Source organism: Saccopteryx bilineata, chromosome 3, assembly GCF_036850765.1.
Source record: "Saccopteryx bilineata isolate mSacBil1 chromosome 3, mSacBil1_pri_phased_curated, whole genome shotgun sequence".
Taxonomy (NCBI): Eukaryota; Metazoa; Chordata; class Mammalia; order Chiroptera; family Emballonuridae; genus Saccopteryx; species Saccopteryx bilineata.
Window position 1 is genome coordinate 188,744,653 of NC_089492.1, and position 24,293 is coordinate 188,768,945.

The 24,293-nt window shown below is 40.2% G+C and overlaps 1 protein-coding gene and 1 non-coding gene across 7 annotated transcripts in view; one reads left to right on the top strand and one right to left on the bottom strand.

Moving 5' to 3' along the window:
• Positions 1-24,293, top strand: part of FARS2 (phenylalanyl-tRNA synthetase 2, mitochondrial) — a 672,513-nt gene that overhangs the window by 109,263 nt on the left and 538,957 nt on the right. The gene's annotated exons all lie outside the window — the stretch shown is intronic.
• TRNAG-ACC (transfer RNA glycine (anticodon ACC)) lies at positions 19,420-19,495 on the bottom strand. The gene has a single exon. It is a non-coding gene; the product is annotated as a tRNA-Gly (tRNA).

A 24,293-nucleotide genomic window follows, 5' to 3' on the forward strand; every position in this document is an offset into this window, starting at 1 on the left:
GAGCATTTGAACCATTTTTGCAAAATGATTTTCATTTACAAATGTATGAGGAGTACATGTTCAGGGACTCGAAACAAGTATAGAATAAACTATGTACAAACAGTGTGTGAAGAATTGTAGCTGTTTATTCTAACACTGTGATGAAATGATAAAATCTAGCATTTCCTCTGCCTTTCCAGGCAAGGCTTGGAGACCTGAGATGGAATCCCTCTTGTGGAAAGATGTGCAGTCATACTGTGTTCAGCTGAAGGAGAGCCAGACAGGCTCTCCATGGAGAACAGATCAGAGATTTCCATTGTCACTTCCTAGCTTCCTCAGATTGTCATGGCGAGAGACATACCATCTTGCAGCAGGACATAGTTCATTAGCAAGCACTGGCACACATCTGGTTCCTTGTATTTTCTATGTAGCTCACAGGGACAGATCTCAAGAAATTTGAGGTTTTATCAAATATGGCTTTCTCTTTTGAAAATGTTCCTTTTAATTTTGGTTAGTCTTTTCAGGTTAGAAAAGAATGTTTCTACATTGCTTGTTTACGCCATAGTTGCATGGCATAGCATCTTTTGGGTAGCTCGTCCCTTTGTAAACTGGCAGCTGTGTAGATGTTTTAAAACCTGCTTTAGGCCCTGGCCGGTTGGCTCAGCGGTAGAGCGTCAGCCTGGCGTGTGGGGGACCCAGGTTCGATTCCCGGCCAGGGCACACAGGAGAAGCGCCCATTTGCTTCTCCACCCCCCCTTCCTTCCTTTCTGTCTCTCTCTTCCCCTCCCGCAGCCAGGGCTCCATTGGAGCAAAGATGGCCCGGGCGCTGGGGATGGCTCCTTGGCCTCTGCCCCAGGCGCTAGAGTGGCTCTGGTTGCGGCAGAGCGACACCCCGGAGGGGCAGAGCATCGCCCCCTGGTGGGCAGAGTGTCGCCCCCGGTGGGCGTGCCGGGTGGACCCTGGTCGGGCGCATGCAGGAGTCTGTCTGACTGTCTCTCCCCGTTTCCAGCTTCAGAAAAATACAAAAAAAACCAAAAAAAAAAAAACCCCTGCTTTATTTCCTCTCTGTCAAAAGGAAGAGGTATTGCTGAATTCTGCTTAAGATAGTGCTTGAAGCAAATCTGTTTCCAGCTTGAATATCGCAGCTAAGGAAATTGCCAGAGTGATACAATATTAATGGTTTGCTTCCTAATGCTAAGTGCACCTAAGGAGTATGCCAAGTGTTGCCCCTTCTGCTATCCAGCAGGAGGCAGGGACTGGCATGGCCACCTGGCTTTGTCTGCCCCTCTGTGTGGGGGCTGGTTTTCGCTGTGTCCGGCCTCCAGGCTTCAGCGATGTGAGGATTGCTCAGTGGCTCAAGAGGAGGAGCATCTGCATTTTGGTAGAGTGTGCAGTCTTCCTACAGCCAAGCAACAGGTTTCTAAAACACAAGTATTAGAAACATTTGGCATGTATTTTTAGTTTAGCCATGAAAAAAATTGTCTACTATTTAGGAAGGTGCCACAGTTTTTGTGATAAATTTATTCCAATGATCACTTTTCTTATCAAGCATCACAAGAAAGGATGAAATGCAAATAACAAATAATTTTGACATATGCAACATATGAGATGCTCGGATTATTACAAAGCAATCATCACTCTTGTAGTAAAGTCAAGAATTGCCTATAAGGAAAAAAGTACAAGGGTTTAATAAAAATATGAAAACATTTTAAGTATCACAAATAGTATAAAAAATGAATCAAAATATATCTTCTTAAGCATTAATTGGCAGAATTGACAAAAACTCAACAGTACTCAATGTCAGGGAGGAAGTGTTGAGTTCTCATCTACTATCGGGAACATTTAGAGGTACAATATTTTTGTGTGGCTGTTTGCCTATATGTTTTTACAATTTAGATTACACATACATTATTAATATTTTTTTGCCATGACAATTACCTCCTGTAAAGCCAGAAGCCAGGGCTACTATCACAGAAGCCCGGCGCATGCAGGTTCGCATTGGATTCGGACAGTCGGTAAAGAAACAACAGAGCCAAAAACTGGTGGACCATAGTCTTTAATCCTAGCTTGCACCTGGCGAGCAAGTAAAAACACACACTGGGCTCCAAAACCCACTCACATTCAGTGCTCACAAAGCTACTGACTTATCCGAGTTTCCTAGAATCAAATGTTTCTAGCTCACCAGACTTATTCACGTCTGTTCCCCATCTCCTTCCTTCTCCAGCGTCAAACTGCACAAACTGGCCTCTCACTCAATACTCCGCCATCTTGGCTGCTTCTCCTGGCCACCTGGCCTCTTTCTGCTCTCTTCTTTCTGCTCTCTCCTCTAATGATAATCTCAGGAACCAAAAGCGCAAGCTCCTGTTCTGCCCCCATTTTATAGTGTAGAAATCCAAACCCTTAATCCAATATACAAAATAGGGAAGTCTCTAATACAAAGTCACTTCTCTGAGGCATGATTGGATTGTACCGCCCCCCATCAAAAAGGGTGGGAAAGGCTTAATCCCAAAACCAAGCCCAAGGCTACAAAGGTCCTGCCTGCCCCCAACACACATTAATATCACCTGGGCAATGGCCTCCAGGTAGCCAGCGTCATCTTTAACAAAGTGAGCATAATACATTTTATCTGCCCAACACCTCCTATCCCTCCCTTTTTTCAGTCCTTTACCACCTGCCCCTCCACTCCTATTAGACACCTGGGTGTGGAGCATCCAAGCACAGGGGAGCTGCCAGTGTGCCCTCACTTGGAGCTACAGTGCTCTGTAATCACTGATGTGTCTCCACGTGCACATGTCTGCTGATGCTCAGAGCAGTGAGTGTGGGGAGCACACAACACACTTGTGCTGTGGATTGTTTTTTCCCAAGAGGCAGCATTGATATCTCTAACTGTAAGGCCAGTGTCTGTCACTGGGCCCAGGCAGGTTCAGGTTCCCACTGGATTCGGGCAGATGATAAAGGAACTGTGGAGCCAGAAAATGGTGGGCCATTCCACTTATTAAACTCTCTTAATGGCGGACGAGCAAACAGGCAGGGCTCCTAAGCCCCTCAGCATTCTGGACTACCTGGACTCACAGGCCCCCCCACCAGCCTCAGCACTCCCCAAACAGGCCAGGCTGATATCTCAGGGCTCCCAAGCCCCTCAGTTCTCTCTGCACTCTCCAGCAAAACAGGCTGGGGGAAAGTACCCTTTCCCCAGCAAACACTAGCAAACAATGGCCCCTCCCAAGTATGATGGCAATCAGCAATTTGCAATCTGCTGCCCTGAAGGCAAGCACCCACAGCCTTCCATAGACTATACACACATGGCCTGCCCCAATACAAGTGAGCAAACATAAAAATACCAATTGTTTACTCAACACTGACCTGCTGATAACCACTTTGCATTGATTTACATATCAGCCTCCATTAACTCCAAATTCTCTTCTATGAATTCAGCTAATTAGTGCAGCTAACCATTTCTGTTGCCAAATTCCATATTAAGGGCATTACACACATGAAATACTGAGTATATTTGTAAAAACATAATCATGATAATTAATGGTCAGTCAGCTTAGGCTCTTCACACATGCAGCTGTTCCTTTGCCCTGATTCCTCATGCCAGAGTGATATATCAATTAACATTCTCTTGGGAAATTGTGCCTAAGAGTCAGCTCACATAACTCTCACCCCCCCCCCCCCCAAGAAAGCAAGAAAGGAAAGGAAACTAACATTTCTTTACTGTATTTCATCTAATAAGCATTATGCTGATGCACACTTTTTCCATTATTTAAGCCAATGCCTGTGTAGTGTGTGATGGTGGTTGATGACAAGTACACACAGGACAGGTCCTTGTGAGTGTGGAAACTGCGCAGGGGTTCTTCAGTGTACACCTGCATCACTGAGTGCCTCTGCCCTAAGCTACTTTTTCCTCCTTTTCTCCTTTTTACCCCTTTACTCTGGGAGTGGCAGGCCACAACCTGCCTCTCTTGGGAATAGAAAGTTAGTAGGAAGCACAGCTACACCTGCTCTGCCCCTCACCTTATGTTGGTTGCCATTTTATACAGCTGACTTTTAGTAGCATTTTGGGAAATTTTACCCCTTCAAACATCAGAAATGGGATAGAAGAGATCTGATCATAAATAGTACAGGAATGTTGGTTAAATTGTTGAAAAGTACCGTACCCCAGACGCTGAAAAGTACTGTATCTCACTTCTGTGGGTTTCCATAGAGACACCAAGTCCAGATAAGTTTTTAAGGGTTTTATTAAAGGAGGAGATTTATTAAATATCCCGGCCACATATGGCTGACACGGGGCATTTGCAGACCCAAATCATGTGCACCAGATACATCTCAGGGACTGGTTATATACTCTTACATCACTCACAGGCTGGGGGGAGCATGACATCATGGCACAAGTTTACAACATTTGTTTAGGGGATACACAAAAACATTAAGACTTTCGAGGTAACACAATCAAAGATGTTTACAAATCTTTCAGGGTTCATCTTCCCTCCTTTGCCTAGAGGTATGTTACTCTCAGGATTCCAGGAAGGGAGGTATATAAATTCTGTCTCTTATTGAAAGAGGAAAGAAGTTCCTCAAACAACCTTTAAAACTAAATGACCCATTGTTCTTGCAAACCAAAAACCTCTACATTCTTCTCCCTCCCCTCCCCAAAGGAAGGATGGGACCAGAAAGCCTGACCTTTCCTCCTAGAATATCAATATTAATTTTGCAGCTTTTTGGTACCTTACTACAAAATAAGTTTGTAAAATATGACTTTTTTCTTTGCTTGCTTATAGTTTGCATTGGGGGCTGGGCAGTGCCAGGTATATGTGGTCTGTGAAATTGTAAATTACCTTTCTGCTTGGGAAGGGCTATTTTGCTAATGTTTTTTTGTTTGTTTTTTTACAGAGACAGAGAGAGGGATAGATAGGGACAGACAGACAGGAACGGAGAGAGATGAGAAGCATCAATCATTAGTTTTTCGTTGCGACACCTTAGTTGTTCATTGATTACTTTCTCATATGTGCCTTGACTGTGGGGCTACAGCAGACAGAGTAACTCCTTGCTTGAGCCAGTGACCTTGAGTCCAAGCTGGTGAGCTTTGCTCAAACCAGATGAGCCTGCGCTCAAGCTGGCGACCTCGGGGTCTTAAACCTGGGTCCTCTGCATCCCAGTCCAATGCTCTATCCACTGCGCCACCGCCTGGTTAGGCCGTTTTGCTAATGTTTGCCAGAGGAGAAGTTTTCAAGCCAGAAAGTTTTGAAAAGAGCAGAGAAGAAGGAGAAGCGGCAAAGAAAAAAGCCCTGTTTGCAGAGTGTGAGCAGAGAGAATGCAGTGCTAAAGAAGAAGTCATGTTGGCAGGGAAAGAGAAGGTGTGCTGATGGAGAACCAGAGCTGAGGGGCTTTGCGAGCTCTGATAAGACTGGTGGGGCCTTTGCTTCTTGGAGAAACTGGAGAAGAGTCTCCTGGTTGTAGAATCAAAGAATGTGTCAGTGGCTTTGGGAGCCCTGTGTGTTTGCTCATTGGCCTGTGTGAGACTTTAATAAAGGAATGGCCCATCATTTTTTGGCTCCACTGTTTCTTTACCGTCTGCCAAATCCAATGAGAACCTGCCTGTGAATGGCCATGATGGCCATGATTACTGGCCATATAAAGAGTCTTTTAAATTCATGTTACTCTTTGCAGATTAGCTTAAAGTAACTGAACTTAAAAGACTTTAAAACATCTAAATGTTTACCTTTTGTTTTTGTTAATTTTAAATCAGACAACCATTAATACTACATTATAGTGTAGGCCAGCATTAAGGGTTTTTCTCTCCCCAAAATGTAAGAAAAGAAATTGGGAAGAGTCTACCTATTTCTCAGGTTTTTATTACTTATGTAGGGAAATGATTTAATTTTAGCAGATTACTCAGTCTCTCTTCCTGTTGGGCAGATGAAAATATATTATGCTTACTTTGTTAAAGATGGTGCTGCCCACATGGAAGCCCGTTGTCCAGGTGATAATATTATTTGCTCTTCTTGCTTGGGATGGGCGTGGATATATTAATGTGTGTTGGGGGAAGGCTTTCACATCTAAAGGTTTTTAAAGGAAGAAAGATCAAGTTGTTCCAGGGGAAGAGTGATTACGTTCTAGGAGGAGGGCAGAGAGCAGAGAGGAGAGCAGAGTAAGGCCACGTGGAGGAGAGAAGAGGCAGTCAAGATAGAGGAATGCTGAAGGAGAAGCCAGTTTGTGCAGAGAAGAGATGGGGAACAGAGGTGAATAAGGCTGGTGAGCTAGAGACCTTTGATTCTAGGAAACTCGGATAAGTCAGTAGCTTTATGAGCACTGAATGAGTGGGTTTTGGAGCCCAGTGTGTTTTACTTGCCTGCTAGGTGCAAGCTAGGATTAAAGGTAATAGCCCACCAGTTCTTGGCTCTGTTGTTTCATTACCATCTGTCTGAATCTAATGCGAACCAGCATGGGCCAGGGGGCTGTGACGGTGGCAGTGGCTACTGGCTTCACACTTCCTCATATCCTGCACTCCACATTCACTGTGGGCATAGTTATTTGAGATCATGGTCTAGAGGAGAATAATGGTGTGGCCTCCCACCTCCCTTTTTACATTAGTATCTTCATGCCAATCTGTTCATGGACAATTGTAAACAATTAACAGATTAAGATTCAGGTTCTGGCTGAACTGTCTTTCTAAGAGTTTCTATAGGGCAGGAGTCAGGAACCTATGGCTCGCGAGCCAGATGTGGCTCTTTTGATGGCTGCATCTGGCTCACAGACAAATCTTTAATAAAAAAAAATAATAGCGTTAAAAATATAAAACATTCTCATTTTTACAATCCATTCAGTTCCTGCTGCTCATGTTCATGGTTGCGGGTGGCTGGAGCCAATCACAGCTGTCCTCCAGGACAACACCAAATTTTTATTGGGTAATGTGTAAGGTACACGGGTTGTTGTATGGCTCTCACGGAATTACATTTTAAAATACGTGGCGTTTATGGCTCTCTCAGCCAAAAAGTTTCCCGACCCCTGCTATAGGGCCATGGGGAATGTCTGCCTCAGTTTACTGAGTCTCTCTGGTGCATCACACCTGTGAGGTACACCAAATCTACCTCTTTTTATTATGTTAGTTTTGTAATTTTGAAGTATAACTGATGAAAGTGTGTTTAAGGTGTGTTGGTGCTTCGTATTTTCTTTCTTTTGGCTCAAGATATGACATGCGGTTGTTAGGAATTCTTTTGTAGAAAGAATGACTTCTAAGCCATTCTGCTTGTGGGACATCTTTTCCACTGCAGCCCCAAGGCCTAGAACTTTGTTGTTCTGTGAACCTGAATGCCAACAATGGGGAAGTTTACTTACTGCAAGTTCACAACACAGTTCTGTGCTAAAGAGCTCTTCTTTCCCCTGTACTGCTTCCAGACATTATCTTATAAAGTTCATAGCCAACTTTGGTGGTGGAGGCAGCCATGGTAAAATTAGCCACTTTTGCCCTTGATCTGAGAGAGTGCCCTATCTGAGAAGTTAGAGGGCGGGAGTTTCTAGTGCTACGATCTCTTTCCAAAATGGTCCTGTTTTATATGGTTGGTGGATTCTGGTGTGGGTAGATTGTAGGGTAGGTAAAATCTTGATTAGTACTATAATTCAGTTACATGGTGGCCTGATAGATTTCCAAACACTCTAGTGAACGTTGTTTCTATTAAAAAAATAGGATATGGGACTGGGTTGCCCAGAATACAGAAAAAAAATATTTATTTATCTTCACAAATTAAGTTGAGATGCTGTGCTGTATATAGATAGTTGGTGTTTGAAAGAGTGACCCTTGCCTGACCAGGAGGTGGCGCATTGGATAGAGCGTTGGACTGGGATGCGGAGGACCTAGGTTCGAGACCCCGAGGTCGCCAGCTTGAGCAAGAGCTTATCTGGCTTGAGCAAAAAAGCTCACCAGCTTGAGCCCAAGGTCTCTGGCTCGAGCAAGGGGTTACTTGGTCTGCTGTAGCCCCACGGTCAAGACACATATCAGAAAGCAATCAGTGAACAACTAAGGTGTCACAACAAAAAACTAATGATTGATGCTTCTCATCTCTCTCCATTCCTGTCTGTCCCTATCTATCCCTCTCTCTGACTCTCTCTCTGTCTCTGTAAAAAATAAATAAATTAATTAATTAAAAAAAAAGATTGAAGCAATTAGAATGTTTCAGAAAATAGCAAAGGAAGACTTAATTATTTTTTATAAAATGTATAAGGATTATGTTTTTTTATGTTCAAATTCTTTAAATCATACATTATGTTTATATTATATAAACATATCTAATAGAATATATTTTATATACTAATTCTTAAATAATGAAATGGCTGTATCTCAGTTGCTTGGTACAAATTAGTTTGTTATTAATGTCTATAATCTAAAAGAATCTGAACATCTATGCTCTACTGAATTTTGCACTATAGCAGATGGCATCTAGAGTGAGTTACAGTTTATTATAAACTCATGCCATGATAAGTGTAACTGTTAATCATTACTGTTACTATGTATTTAAGTTTCAAATGAATATAAGCTAAATCATTAAAACAGTATAGAGATGTCAAAAAAAAATGTGTGGCTTCCAACTTCAAGTTGAAAGCATCTAATTTTTTTGTCACTTGAACTGGACTACCTGGTACAATATTTTTAAGTTTCTATAGCATTCTGATTTTTAAAACTAGTCATGTGCTTTACCTTATTCAATTTCTCCCAATGTGACAGTGGGCTTTCCAGATTATGAGTGAGTGAAATCTACAATAAAGTCACCAGTGTCTCTTAACTGACTATAATTGTTGTCCTGCCGTGGTTGGGTGCCAGTCAGTTGTTTTACTCTTAACATTTTTTTTTTTTTTTCATTTTTTCTGAAGCTGGAAACGGGGAGAGACAGACAGACTCCCGCATGCGCCCGACCGGGATCCACCCGGCACGCCCACCAGGGGCTACGCTCTGCCCACCAGGGGGCGATAATCTGCCCATCCTGGGCGTCGCCATGCTGCGTCCAGAGCCACTCTAGCGCCTGGGGCAGAGGCCACAGAGCCATCCCCAGCGCCCGGGCCATCTTTGCTCCAATGGAGCCTTGGCTGCGGGAGGGGAAGAGAGAGACAGAGAGGAAAGCGCGGCGGAGGGGTGGAGAAGCAAATGGGCGCCTCTCCTGTGTGCCCTGGCTGGGAATCGAACCCGGGTCCTCCGCACGCTAGGCCGACGCTCTACCGCTGAGCCAACCGGCCAGGGCTACTCTTAACATTTTTGATACCAAGTTAATACTTACTAACCAATTCTCCAACTCCCCAGACACTAGGTTTTCTACAATTAAATTCAGTTCTGCACTAACTATCCAGAGTTAGCTCAGTCCCACTATACTTCCCGACTTCAGATACTAGTCACCATCTATGGGTGACACCTGCCCTTCTTCCCAAGCAGCTATAAATCTTTAGTACTCATAACTCCCTCTTCAGGTTCAGTAATTTGTTAAATTGGCTCACAGAACTCAGGAAAGTACTTTACTTACTATTATTGGTACATTATAAAGGATACCACTCAGCAAACGCTGAATGTAAGAGATGCCCAGGGAGTGTATGGGGAGATTGTAAAGTGGGGAGGCTGAGCCTCTCAGGGCATGCCACCTCCCCACACCTGGATATATTCACCAACTGAATGCTCTCTGAACCCCATCACTTTGCAATTTACTTTTTTTCATGGATGTTTTATTATGTAGGTATGTTTATAGCCAATACAGGGATATTACGGATTAGAAGGAAATTCAGAAACGTGTCATGAAAAGAATTTCATGTTCATTAACATCTAGATCTCTTTGGATTATGCCTCCAGGCTCTCCTGGAGATACATTCATTTATCCTATTCCAATTATTCTGATGGAGTAGTTAGGTTTGGGTAGAAAAAAATGTAAGTATTTGAATAGACTTTAACTTTTAAAAGACTACAGATGTTAGTATTATTATAGGAGACATTAAGTCAACATTTGTTGATTGATAATCATATTTCAAATATTTTTGGACTCTTATTTCTTATGGACTATAAATTTTTCAGGTTTATTTGTAGGTGGTCTTTGGATAAAATGTTTAATTTTCTCTCTTATTTTGCTTGTCTGAATTAATCTTGGTATTCTTCATTTAATATTGTCCTTTTCAAGGTGTATTTACTAGACTAATGCTTTGTAGTTTAAAATGTTTTGTATTTAGATACTAACAATGAGAGATAAACCAGAACCATGTTTCAAATCTTCCCAGAGCATTACATTTCATGCTTCTCTTGTGTCCAATCTTCCATGTTATAGCTGTTATATCTCTTATTCTTTCTGGCCACAGACAAGGGCTCAAAATAGTGTTCTCCTGGCGGCTGGCATTTTCTTTTATTGTACCCTGAAGGTTAAAAGTACTGACCTTAATTTCTATTGTTCTTTGGAATATTGGGCTTAGTAGTGGAATATTAAAAGTTAGATACAAGGGAACCTGACCTGTGGTGGCACAGTGGATAAAGCGTCAACTTGGAAACGCTGAGGTTGCCAGTTCAAAACCCTGGGCTTGTCTAGTCAAGGCACATATGGGAGTTGATGCTTTCTGCTCCTCCCCCCCTTCTCTCTCTCTCTCTCTCTCTCTCTCTCTCCCCCCCCTCTATAATGAATAAAAATAAATTAAAATCTTTAAAAAAAAAGGTTAGATACAAGGAAAGACATATATAAGTTAGAACTGGGAATTAACTGTCCTGGGGCTCATTATTGGTTACAGGGTCATAGTAGGGTTATGTTTAGAGGAAGTATGACGGAACTGGACCATGAAACAAGGTGTGGGTCAAGGCATATTTCAGAGGACATTTGCTGCTTCTTAGGGCCTAGTCCCACCCCTTTATAGTCACTGGTTTTAAAGAGGGTGTTACTCTGAACCAGTTGTCCAGCATTATCTGCGTAATTTATGGTCTCAGAGAGAACTTGCATGAGGATGTGTGCGTAGTTTAGTGAAAATCATCTATAGTTTCTTCAGTCATTATGTGACAATTACTTTGCTAATGACTTCAAATACTGTATTTTGTTCAATTTGTTCTCACAGAAACTTTGTGAAATGGATATTCTTTTTTTTTTACAGAGACAGAGAGAGAGTCAGAGAGAGGGATAGACAGGGACAGACAGACAGGAACGGAAAGAGATGAGAAGCATCAATCATCAGTTTTTCATTGCACGTTGCGACACCTTAGTTGTTCATTGATTGCTTTCTCATATGTGCCTTGACCACGGGGCTACAGCAGACCAAGTGACCCCTTTCGAGCCAGCAACCTTGGGTCCAAGCTGGTGAACTTTTGCTCAAACCAGATGAGCCTTCGCTCAAGCTGGTGACCTCGGGATTTCGAACCTGGGTCCTCTGCATCCCAGTTCGACCAGGTGCCACCGCCTGGTCAGGCTGAAATGGATATTCTTTATCCCCATTTTCAGATACAAAACTGAGGTCCTGAGAGGTAACATGATTGCTAAGGCTTTAGGTTAGATTTGGAAAGAACCAGAGCTGGGATTTAAACCCAGGACTGTGCCACCTGGTAACCTGTTATAGACACTGAGCACTTATTGTGCAGCAAGCACTGGGCTGGGCACTGGAAATGCAAAGAAATTTGAACTACCCTTTCCTTATGGCAGAGAACACATCATCTTCTTTGGAATGCTAAAGAGGTTCCAAAACGACTTAATTAAAAGCTCTGCATAAATGCATTGCATTATATTAGGTTATGAAGTGCCAAGAATCAACGAGAAGACGTATATGGTTATAAAAAATGAGCAGAGCCCTAGAAAGGGTAATTGAAAACATGGAACGTTAAGAAACCTACAGATTTATTTATGTGATGTTAGGAAAATGCTACTCTAGCAGTTTCTGGCTGGTTTTGATGATTGATGATAAGCGATAAGTAGCTTTGCTACTCAGATGAACTCTAATTGCTTTCTTGAAACCATATTCTTTCAGGGAACCCCACTTTTAATGCACCTGAAGTACACACCTGTGTTATGTTGAATGTAGTATGTTTTAGAGTCAGAGAAAAAATGAAGGAAAAAAGGACAATATTATGTGCATTTATTAGTATGTTGCCTATGATATTGTGACAGAGCAGCTAGTGATAATGTGTGAAGGGCAAGGAGGGGAAATGCTCATATTTTGAAAGCTGATTAGACTCATGACAGGGAATGAGCTATATTAAAAACCATAGTGGCTCAGTTCTAAGGAATATAGAAGAGCAGATATTACAAATTTGCTTCTTCTTGGCAAAATAAATAATTCTTATTTGACCCAGAGAGAGGAAGGGAGAGACAAACACATAGAGAGAGGGAAACATTCATTTGTTGTTCCACTTAGTTGTGTGTTCATTGGTGACTTCCCATAGTACCCTGACTGGGGATCAAACCCACAGCCTCGATGTTTCAGAACAATGCTCTAACTCACTGAGCAAACCAGCCAGGGCCTCAGAGATTTTATTTAATACCAAAGTAAACAGAAGCTATGAGTCTTAATCAAACTGTTTCTAAAACCAAAGGTATATTTTCACATATGTGGGATCTCTGTTAAATAAACAATTTATTTCAAAACCTAGGTTTTTCTTAAAATAAAAATGTATGTTTGTGTTTCCTAGATCTTTATTTAAAGTGATCCAAAGAACTATTTATATGGTGTAGAATGTTGAGAAGGCCATCAGCATTTTGAAGAGCTTATCATTTCTCTCAGAGCTCCAGTAAATAGGCCCAGACTCCTTTGTTCACTGCAGAAGCTTTCCCAGTTTCTTATTTAACCCTGCACATTTTTGATGTTTGTAAATATCAATAGAGTTAAATTCTCATGTGACATCAATAGTCTTAAATTCTCATGTGATCAATTTATTTTATTTTATTTTTTATTTATTTACTTTTTTTTTAGATTTTATTTATTCATTTTTATTAGAGAGAGAAAGAGATAGAGAGAGATAGAGAGAGAGAACAGGGGGAGGAGCAGGAAGCATCAACTCCCATATGTACCTTGACCAGGCAAGCCCAGGATTTTGAACTGGCGACCTCAGCATTCCAGGTTGATGCTCTATCCATTGTGCCACCTCAGGTCAGGCTCATGTGATCAATTTTATATAGTTTTCTTTTATTGCATATACTTCTTTTGTAGAACAGTCATTCCTAACTAAAAATCACTTAAGGAATTACTAATATATACTGCTCACAAAATTTAGAGGATATTTTAAAATGAATATGAAGCTATAAAATGTCCTCTAATTTTTTTTAATTTTTAATTTTTTAAAGTTCTGATATTTGCTGCATTCCTTTTTTTTAATGCAGTGACATTGATAAATCAGGGTAAATATGTTCCAAGAAAACATATCCAGATTATTTTGACATTTGATTATGTTGCATACCCCTCACCCAAAGTCAAATTGTCTTCCGTCACCTTCTATCTGGTTTTCTTTGTGCCCCTTCCCTCCCCCACTCCCCTTTCTCCTTCCTGGCCTTCTCCACACACCCCCACCCCACCCCGTAACTATCACATTCTTGTCCATGTCTCTTGAGTCTCATTTTTATGTCCCATCTATGTATGGGTTCATATAGTTCTTAGTTTTTTCTGATTTACTTGATTCACTCCATATAATGTTATCAAGGTCCATTCATGTTATTATAAGTGATCTGATGTCATCATTTGTTATGGCTGAGTAGTATTCCATAGTATACATGTACCAAAGCTTTTTAATCCACTCGTCCTCTGACGGACACTTGGGTTGTTTCCAGATCTTTGCTATTGTGAATAATGCTGCCATAAACATGGGGGTGCATTTCTCCTTCTGGAACAGTGCTCTGGTGTTCTTGGGGTATATTCCTAAAAGTGAGATAGCTGGATCAAAAGGCAGTTCGATTTTCAATTTTTTGAGGAATCTCCATACTGTTTTCCACAGAGGCTGCACTAGTCTGCATTCCCACCAGCAGTACAGGAGGGTTCCCTTTTCTTCACTTCTTCGCCAGCACTTATTCTGTGTTTTGTTGATAAGCGCCATTCTGACTGGTGTGAGGTAATATCTCATTGTGGTTTTAATTTGCATTTCTCTAATGATTAGTGATGTTGAGCATTTTTTCATATGCCTATTGGCCATCTGTATGTCCTCTTTGGAGAAGTGTCTATTAATTTCTTTTGCCCATTTTTTGATTGGATTGTTTGTCTTCCTGGTGTTGAGATTTACAAGTTCTTTATAAATTTTGGTTATTAACCCCTTATCAGACGTATTGTCAAATATGTTCTCCCATTGTGTAGTTTGTCTTTTTATTTTGTTCTTATTGTCATTAGCTGTGCAAAAGCTTATTAGTTTGATATAGTTCTTTTGTTTATCCTGTCCTTTATTTCACTTGCCTGTGGAGATAAATCAGCAAGCAAGAGATGTTGGAGAGCTTACTGCTTATGTTTTCTTCTAAGGTGCTTATGGTTTCACGGCTTACATTTAAGTCTTTTATCTATTTTGAGTTTAGTTTTGGAAATAGTGTAAGTTGGTAGTCTAGTTTCATTTTTTTTTTTTGCAGGTAGTTATCCAATTTTCCCAACACCATTTATTAAAGAGGCTGTCTTTACTCCATTGTATTTCCTTACCTCCTTTGTCAAATATCAGTTGTCCATAGAGCTGTAGGTTTATTTCTGAGTTCTCAGTTCTGTTCCATTGAACTATGTGCCTGTTCTTATGCCAGTACCAGGCTGTTTTGAGTACAATGGCTTTGCAGTATAGCTTGATATCAGAAAGTGTGATACCTCCCCCTTTATTCTTCCTTTTTAAGATTTCTGAGCTATTCGTGTTCTCTTTTGGTTTCATATAAATTTATGGAATATGTGATCTATATCTTTAAAGTATGTCATTGGTATTTTAATTGGTATTGCATTGAATTTATAAATTGCTTTGGGTAATCTAGACATTTAAATGATGTTTATTCTTCCTAATCATGAGCACGGTGTATGCTTCAACTTGTTTTTATCTTCCTTGATTTCTTTTATCAATGTTTTATAATTTTCCGAGTACAAGTCTTTAGTCTCCTTGGTTAAATGTACTCCTAGGTACTTTATTTTTTTGGTTGTAATAGTGAAGGGGATTGTTTCCTTAATTTCTCTTTCTGACTGTTCGTTGTTGGCTTATAAAATGGCTCTGATTTCTGAGTATTAATTTTATATCCTGCCACTTTGCTGAATTCATTTATCAGGTCCAGTAGTTTTTTGACTGAGACTTTAGGGTTTTCTATATACAATATCATCTGCAAATAATGATAGCTTTACTTCTTCTTTTCTAACTTGAATGCCTTTTATTTCTTCTTCTTGTTTGATTGCTGTAGCTAAGACTTCCAGAACTATGTTGAGTAAGAGTGGTGAAAGGGGGCACCCCTTGCTTGTTCCTGTTCTTAAAGGGATTGCTTTTAATTTTTGCCCATTGAGTATGATGTTGGCTGTTGGTTTGTCATAGATGGCTTTTTATCATGTTGTGGTATATTCCCTGTATTCCCACTTTGTTGAGAGTTTTGATCCTGAATGGGTGCTGGATTTTATGAAATGCTTTTTCTGCATCTATTGAACTTATCATATGGTTTTTCTCCTTCCTTTTGTTTATGTGATGAATCACATTGATTGATTTGCGAATATTGTAGCAGCCTTGCCTCCCCAGAATAAATCCCACTTGATCATGGTGTATGATTTTTTCCATATATTGTTGGATCCTGTTTCCTAATATTTTATTGAGAATTTTAGCATCTATATTCATCAGGGATATTGGCTTATAATTTTCTTTCTTTGTGTTGTCTTTGCCTGGTTTTGGAATCAGAATTATGCTCGCCTCATAAAAGGAGCTTGGAAGTCTTCCTTCCTCTTGAATTTTTTGAAATAGCTTGAGAAGTATAGGAGTTAGTTCTTCTTTGAATATTTGGTAAAATTTAGTTGTGAAGCCATCTGGCCCAGGAGTTTTCCTTGTTGGGAGATTTTTGATAACTGTTTTGATCTTATTTGGAGTAATCAGTCTGTTTAGGTTTTCTAATTCTTCCAGATTGATTTTTGGAAGATTGTATGTTCAAGGAATTTGTCCATTTCATCTAGGTTGTCTAGTTTTTTGTTGTACAGTTCTTCATAGGATTTTCTTAAGGCTTTTGTTACAATATTTTGTATTTCTGTTGTGTCAGTTGTTATTTCTCCACTCTCATTACTAATTTTATTTATTTGAGTCCTCTCTCTCTTTTTCATGGTGATTCTAGTTAAAGGTTCATCAATCTTGTTTACCTGTTCAGAGAGCCAGCTTCTAATTTCATTTATCCTCTGTATTGTTTCTTTAGCCTCTATGTCATTTATTTCTGCTCTGATCTTTATTATTTCCTTCCTTCTACTACACTTGGACTTTATTTGATGTTCTCTTTCTAGTTCTTTTAGATGCAGGGTTGTTTACTTGAGCTTTTTCTAGCTTTTTAAAGTGTGCTTGTAGTGCTATGAAGTTCCTTCTCAATACTGCTTTCGCTGTGTCCCATAAATTTTGAGTTGTTGTATGCTCATTATCATTTGTTTCTAGGAATTTTTTTTCTTTTATCTCATTCTTAATCTATTCGTTATTTAACAACCTGCTATTTAGTTTCCATGTGATTGAGAATTTTTGAGCTTTTCTATTGTGACTGATTTGTAGTTTCATGCCATTGTGATCAGAGAAAGTGCTTGATATGATTTTAATCTTCTTAAATTTGTTGAGACCACTTTTGTGCCCTAACATGTGGTCTATCGTAGAGAATATACCATGAGCACTTCAAAAGAATGTATATTCTTCTGCTTTAGGGTGAATGGTTCTGAAGATATCTATTAAATCGAGTTGTTCTTTTGTGTCCTTTAAGTCTGCTGTTTCTTTGTTAATTTTTTTTTCTTGAGGATCTATCTTTTGATGTTAGTGGGGTATTGAAATCCCCTACTGTTATAGTATTGCTTTTGATCTTGCCCTTTATATACATCAAAGTCTGCTTTATATATTTAGGTGCTCCTATATTAGGTATGTAGATATTTATAATAGTTATATCTTCCTGTTGGATTGCTCCCTTTATTATTATGTAGAGGCTTTCTTTATCTCTTACTATATTCTTTGTTTTAAAGTTTATTTTGTCTGATATAAGTATTGCTACCCTAGCTTTATTTCTATTTCCGTTTGCATGAAATGGTTTTTTCCATCCTTTTACCTTCAATCTATGTGCATCTTTTGTTTTAAGGTGTGTCTCTTGTCGACAGCATATGTATGGGTCCTGTTTTCTTATCCATGCAGCTACCGTACATCTTTTGATTGTATCATTTAATCCATTTACATTTTAGGTTATTATTGATATATAGTTGTTTATTGCCATTTTCTTCTTTAGAGCTATATTTCTCTTTTGCTATATTCTTTTTTTCACTTTTATCTGTTTACACCATGCCCCTTAACATTTCCTGCAGCATTGGTTTGGTTGTAATGAATTCCTTAAGTTTTTTCTTTTTTTTAATCTGGGAAGCTTTTTATTTCTCCTTCAATTTTAAATTATAGTCTTGCTGGGTAAAGTAGTCTTGGTTGTAGGTTGTTTTGCATTACTTTGAATATTTCTTGCCATTCTCTTCTGGCCTCATGTGTTTTTGTTGAGAAGTCTGATGTCATTCTTATGGGGGCTCATTTGTATGTGATAGCCTTTTTTTCTCTAGCAGCTTTTAATATTTTCTCTTTATCCCTTAAGCTTTGGTATTTCAATTATGATGTGTCTTGGTGTAGGTTTCTTTGGGTTTCTCTTTAATGGAGTTCTCTGTGCTTGTTAAACTTGTGAGAGTATCTCCTGCATTAATTTAGGGAAGTTTTCAGCTATGATACGATTGAACAAAGTCTCTATCCCTTGTTCTTTCTCTTTTTCTTCAGGAACCCCTGTAATGCGGGTGTTATTTCTTTTTATGTTGTCACAGAGCTCTCTAACAGTTAACTCAGACTTTTTGAATCTCTTTTCTTTTTTCTTCTCTGCTTTCATGCCTTCATTCCAGTTGTCCTCCAACTTGCTGATTCGATCCTCAGCTGTATCCATCCTGTTTTTAATTCCTTCCATTGTGTTCTTCATTTCTGATATTGTGTTTGTCATCTCCGACTGATTCTTTTTTAATATTTCAATATCCTTTTTATACTTGCTATTTATTTATTTAAGTGTTTATAATGACCATCCATTGTTGTTCTAAGATCCTTAAGCATCCTTACAATCATTATTTTGAACTTAGCATCTGGAAGTTTGGTTATTTCCATATCACTCATTTCATTTTCTGGATGTTTCTCCTGTGGTTTCATTTGGATTGCACTTCTCTGTCTTCTCATTATATCAGTGTATTTGGGTGTTATGTTTGTAGAGCTGGTTGAGTCTTGGCTTGGTGTTGTCTGCCTCCAGTTTTCAATTGTGTTATTTCTAGGTCTTCTTGGGTTGGCATCAGCTATTATTTGTAATCCATTTTCAGATTTGGGCCACTTTGAATTCTTGATTTGTTTTCTTAACAGGTGATTGTCTTGTTTGCTGATATCTGGAGGGTGCTTATTTGAAAGTGTATCCAGGAATGCGTGGGTGTAACCTGTTACTCTGAAGTCCTCCTTTTCCAGTTAATCTCGCTGGTGGCGGGTTACTTTTTCAGCATCTGTAGGGGGAGGTGTATCTCAGATCTTTATGGAGACCTGAGTTACTAACCCTTTTCCCTACTTCTTGTTTTCAGCTGTCTTGTTGTACTGATTGGAGCTGGAGAGATGGTTGGAGATCCGTGACCTTGAAGCACTTTGTATTTTGTTTTGTGGAAGGATCAGCTCCCCCCCTCCAGCTATGGCCGCCTCCAGCACTGGATGAGTCAGCTTTCAGTTCATTTCCTGCATTCCTCTTCCCCTCACCATCTGTCTCTCTTTCTCTCCCCTTTCTTTTTGGAAGACAAGCTGGCCCTTTCAACACAGCTCGTTCCCTGGTGGCCAGGCAAGTGGCTATGAACAGTATTTACTGCTCTTTTCCTTGGAGTGAGATTCCTTCTGGGCTCTCAGCCTCATCTCCCCCCCCTCTGTTCCTGTAAGCAGGGGAGATTCAGGCGCTCAGGCGCTCCCTACCAGGTTTGTTGTGGCTTCTTCTTTGCTCCTTGGTCTTTTTTTTTTTTTTTTTTTTTTTTTTCATTTTTCCGATGCTGGAAACAGGGAGGCAGTCAGACAGACTCCCGTGTATGCCTGACTGGGATCCACTCGGCATGCCCCCACCAGGGGGCGATTCTCTGCCCATCTGGGACATCGCTCTGTTGCATCCAGAGCCATTCTAGTGCCTGAGGCAGAGGCCACAGAGCCATCCTCAGCGCCCAGGCCATCTTTGCTCCAATGGAGCCTCAGCTGCGGGAGGGGAAGAGAGAGAGAGAGGAAGGAGAGGGGGAGGGGTGGAGAAGCAGATGGGCGCTACTCCTGTGTGCCCTAGCCAGGAATCGAACCTGGGGCTCCTGCATGGTAGGCCAACGCTCTACCTCTGAGCCAATCGGCCAGGGCCGCTCCTTGGTTTTTGAGAGCTGTTCTTGTAGTCCAGATTTGGTTTTTCATGCTGATTGTTCATAAATTAGTTTATAATCCAGTTTGGTGGTGTGAGCTGGGAGTCTGTGCTTCTGCCTACTCTGCTGCCATCTTCAGGTCTTCTCCCCTAATTTTTGAGCAGTGTATTTTGTTTTGTTTTTGTTTTAAACATATAACAGAACTCTACACAACTCTGTACAGTCTGTTTCAGCACATGGCATGAAGTGAAGATCAGTTTATTTTTCTCCTAAATAGTTAGAAAAAATTTTAGTGCTATTTCTATATATTTCATTTCTGCATTGGTTTATGCAAATATATATTGTTTTAAAATATCTCAATCTATTTATGCTGTCAGTTCTTGTGCCAGTTTTTATTATTGTTGTTTTCTTGTTATTATTTCTCAGAGATTTCTTAGCTTCTGTTACTTGTTTAATTTTTCAAATGGACTTTGGCATTCTTTGTAAAATTCTTCTTCTAATCTTCCCCTTCCCCCCTGTAGAAATTTCCATTGGGAATTACACTAAAATGATTTGGGTAGAGCTGGGATTTTATACCATTTGATCTTTTCATACAAGGTGTATTTTTTTTTAAATGTATTTTGACCTTCTTTCATGGTCCTTAGTAAAATTTTTTAATTTACTTCAAACAGGCCCCTTCATATGTCTGTTATTATGAAGGATAGTTTTCATTATAACTTTATTTCCCATTGGTTATTAAAAAATGCTACGGATTTAAATTTTTAAAAAATTTATAATATTCATAAAACTGTTTGTCCTAGCAGTTCATCAGTTGCTTCATTTAAGGTTTTTAGACAGACAGTTATATTGTGGCAATAATACTTTTGGTTCTCCTTCCCAGTGGTCATGTTCTATTCCTTTCTGTCTTATCCTCTTATATTGGCGAAAGTCCTACATTTTAAAAAAAATTATTGGTTGTAAAGTATCTACTATATGTTATAAATGATTTTGCAACTTATTGACAGAGTAGAAGTTAACTTTTACCATGAAAAATTTTTTTGGGAAATTGTCAAATTTTCTTGATAATGAGTCAGTAATATCTGTTCATATTTTCTTTGTAACAATTATAATTTTAGGGAAAACTTATTAGAATTGGATGCTTGCAAACTTATTCAAAGCAGATTTTTAAATTGATTATTGTGTATTTTTAGTCTTTACTTTTCTAGGGGGAAACTAGGTGATATTGGGCATGAGAGACAGTAAAATTCAGCTTATATACATAATTGTTTTAATGGGTATATTGTTTATGTGAAATAAAATAAAATAGCTTATAATTTTAGTAGATTCAACAGTTATCTTTACTTTAAAATTATGCATGTAACTTTCTTATTAATTACCTTGCCATCCTGGTGTGCTGTTGTCTGACTCATGGACTGTCCCCCTTCCATCACCGAAAGCTGAAGCAACCTAGCAGGTGTGCTTCGCTGTGTTTACTTTGCCCAGATGCTGATATATGTTGTCTGTCTGTCTTTTCTCCTCAGCAGTCTTGTCCTTAGCTTTTTAGCTATCCTACAGAATTCATTTAGGACTGGCAAGATCTGTTCCCTAGAAGCTTCTGCAGCAGCAGCTTGCTTTTTCATGAGCTCCAGAATGCTTCCCTTCCCTTTCTCCGACCTGAGCCCAGAAGCCCCATATATTGCCTCAAAAGTTCACCTCTTTGGTTAGACTGTCTCTGATAATCTCCAGATGCTAGTTCCTGGAGTCCCTGGGCATATTATAGTACTTTTTGTGATATTTAGCACTCCAGGTATTGCTATGGCTGTAAATTAACTGGACTTTGGCTTTTGCATGGAGACCTGAGAGGGAATAGAAGACACAAAATGGATGAGGAATGTTTTTATGAACTGAATTCTGTATGTACATGTTGTTTCATTTTCATTTGCCTGTTAGTGGCCATGTGAGAATTGTGAGGGAAGCTGTGCTCTTCCTGGGAGACAGTGGATAGAGTTTGGCTGCCTGTTAGTGTTGTGTTCCCAGTATCCCTAATGAGACTCTTGTGCTGTCACCTTTCCGTTTTTTTTTGTTTTTTTTTTGTATTTCTGCCTTGGGTTTCTTCACTAAGATTCCAATATTCATTTTTATTTTTTGGTGGATTTTAATAATATCTTCAAATATGTAACCTGGACTACATGTTTTAGGTTTTCCAGAGTGAAAAAATGGTGTGTGTGTGTGTGTGTGTGTGTGTGTGTGTGACAGAGACAGACGGGGAGAGGGACATATAGCGACAGAGAAGCAGGAAGGGAGAGAGATGAGAAGCATCAGTTCTTCGTCGTTGTTCTTTAGTTGTTCATTGATTGATTTCTCATATGTGCTTTGACTGGGGGGGGGGGCTACAGCAGACCAAGTGACCCCTTGCTCAAGCGAGTGACATTGGGCTTCAAGCCAGCAACCTTTGGGCTCATGTCCATGATCCCATGCTCCAGCCAGCGATCCTTCGCTCAAGCAGGTGAGCCCACGCTCAAGCAGGTGAGCCTGCACTCAAGCTGGATGAACCTGTTCTCAAGCCAGTGACCTTGGGGTTTCAAATCTGGGTCCTCTGCATCCCAGTCCAATGCTCTATCCACTGCATCGCTGCCTGGTCAGGCGAGAAAATGATTTGAACAGAAGCAAACTTTAAATAAAATTCTGAAAATGTATCAGGGAATTGTCTTCCTCTTATTTAGTATCACATAACATCTTTGGAATGGCAAAATTGTCAGTTCAGATTTTTTTTGTTTCGTTTTTTAAAAATCAATGTTTATAACAATTATAATGCAGTTGTTTATTTAGAGTACAGTTATTCAAAGTGTACTGAAAGTGCAATTGAAAAGGAGAATGAAAGAACTCTTTTTTTTGTTTTGTTTTTTTTTGTATTCCTCCGAAGCTGGAAACGGGAGAGACAGACAGACTCCCGCGTGCGCCCGACCAGGATCCACCCGGCACGCCCACCAGGGGCGACGCTCTGCCCACCAGGGGGCGATGCTCTGCCCCTCCGGGGTGTCGCTCTGCAGTGACCAGAGCCACTCTAGCACCTGGGGCAGAGGCTAAGGAGCTATCCCCAGCGCCCGGGCCATCTTTGCTCCAATGGAGCCTCGGCTGCGGGAGGGGAAGAGAGAGACAGAGAGGAAGGAGTGGGGGGGTGGAGAAGCAAATGGGCGCTTCTCCTATGTGCCCTGGCTGGGAATCGAACCCTGGTCCCCCGCACGCCAGGCCGACGCTCTACCGCTGAGCCAACCAGCCAGGGCCAGAACCCTTTGTTTTTAATTAAGGAACTAGCTGCCCAATCTTGATAAGTGATTCTACAGAAGATACATACCTGTGAACAGACCCATGAACTCCTTTTCTATATTTGAGTTACTAGAATGTTTTATTTTTTATTTTTTTAAAATTTATTGACTTTTTTTTTTTTTTAAACAGAGACAGAGAGAGAATCAGAGAGAGGGATAGACAGGGACAGACAGACAGGAACGGAGAGATAAGAAGCATCAATCAGTTTTTCATTGCGCATTGCGGCACCTTAGTTGTTTATTGATTGCTTTCTCATATGTGCCTTGACTGTAGGCCTTCAGCAGTCCGAGTAATCCCTTGCTCAAGCCAGCAACCTTTGATCCAAGTTGGTGAGCTTTTGCTCAGACCAGATGAGCCCACATTCAAGCTGGTGACTTTGGGGTCTCGAACCTGGGTCCTGGCATCCCAGTCCGACGCTCTATCCACTGCACCACCGCCTGTTCAGGCTAGAATGTTCTTTTGATACTAGTTTTTTATTCTGTAGTTTTCTGATCTTCTTGAATTTTCTATCACGTTCCCTTATCAATCTTTAGACACTGTGAACTTGGTATTTGGGATAGCTTTACTATTTCCCCCCTTACCTTTGCATGCTGAGTTGATCAGCTTATTTTCGGTAACTGTCCTTTTGACCATGAGCCATCACTTTTATATGCTTAATTGTGTCCTTTGTCTCAGTTGTATTGTCAGTATCAGCACTTATGTTCTTCCATTTACACTCATTTTTAGAAACTAATATATGTAAATATGACTCAGTATTTGTATCATTGCACAAAGAAGCATTGCATAGAATTATTGATTACTGTGATGGAGTAGTGGGATGTGTGTGTTCATCAGCTGATGCCTGGACATCTTGATTAGGCTCAGAAAAGGTGATTTGAATATATCTCTTTTTATTGTTGTAGTGCTGATGGCATGAAAGTCATGCTGAAAAGTAGTAGAGTGCCCGTGAGTAGTGTTGTGATCTCTGTTAAATTTAATATTTTCTGGGTCTGTTTTCTCTTTTGCAGAATGATCAAATATGGTCCTCAAAATTCTTTTCTCATGTAATGATGTGATTCTATTTGGGATAGTCATATCCTTACACAGAAATGGGCGTTTTTTCTTAGGTAGGTTTTTGTTGGTCATTAATAAGTTTTTAAATATGATATATATGTTTGCTTGCTTATAGTCTGTATTGGGTGTGGGGGGACAGGCTGTAAGCAGGCAGGATTCTTATAGCCTAAGGCTTGCTTTTAGGACTAAGCCATTCCCACCCTTTTGATGTGTGGTGGTGCAATCCCATCATGCCTCAGGTAAGTGACTGTATTAGCGACTTCCCTATTTTGTATATTGGATTACAGGTTTTGATTTCTGCACTATAAAGTAGGGCAGACCAGGAGTTTGCTCTCTCGGTTCCTGAGATTAGCATTAGAGAAGACAGGAGAGAGCAGAGAAAGACCACGTAGAGGAGGCCAGGAAAGGCAGGGAAGTTGGCAGAGTGCTGAGTGAGAAGC